The following is an 843-nucleotide window of genomic DNA, read 5'->3' as shown; positions in this document are numbered from 1 at the left end:
ATATATATATATATATATATATATATATATATATATATACGTGTGTGTGTGTGTGTGTGCGCGTGTGTGTTTGTATAGCAAGTATATATATGTATATGGGTGTGTTTGTATATGTATACACAAACACATACACACAGAGTGAGATGTGTGTGAGTTGTGCTAAGGAATTTAGATGTTCATCTATATTACTACGGTCATGTTGAATGCAAAGCATTGGCATAATTATACTCGGTACTGACTATTACTGTTTGTCATACCACTAATTTCGAGCATATATAAGACAAGAGTGAAGAAATATAATCTACGAGAATTTTTATTTATTTACCTTCTAAGTTCGCTTCCCGGATATATGTATGTAACTAAGTCACTAACTATATTCTCGTAAAATAGAAATTTAAATAGATTAAACATTTTTTCTTCTGTATTGAAATATATGGCTATGAATTAAGAATGAAGTTCGACAATTATCATTCGTATAGATTTCAAGTCAACATAATACAGAATACATGGTTACAACAGCCACTTCAGATCGTTGCCTATTTTGATTCAATCTGCAATTGTTCGTTCCTACTAAATTGGTTTTGCACATAAGAAGAAATCAATACCTTAAAGACTTATGACCAGGCACAATTCAACTGTAATAATGAAATGTACTTGTTTCTCATGTTCGCATATCTCCGACCATGTACGTAATATCTTTAAAGCGAAGTGTTAAATGAAAAATGAAGTTGATAGCCTGAAAATGTTACAATGTCTAAGAATATAGAATTTCCTTATTTGTACATTAAACTAAGGAACTGTCCACTTCCATTAACTTGGAGATTAAAATATAAATTGAGATGA

The sequence above is a fragment of the Octopus bimaculoides genome, chromosome 2 (assembly GCF_001194135.2).
Source record: "Octopus bimaculoides isolate UCB-OBI-ISO-001 chromosome 2, ASM119413v2, whole genome shotgun sequence".
Taxonomy (NCBI): Eukaryota; Metazoa; Mollusca; class Cephalopoda; order Octopoda; family Octopodidae; genus Octopus; species Octopus bimaculoides.
Note: the sequence above shows the minus strand (reverse complement) of the source record.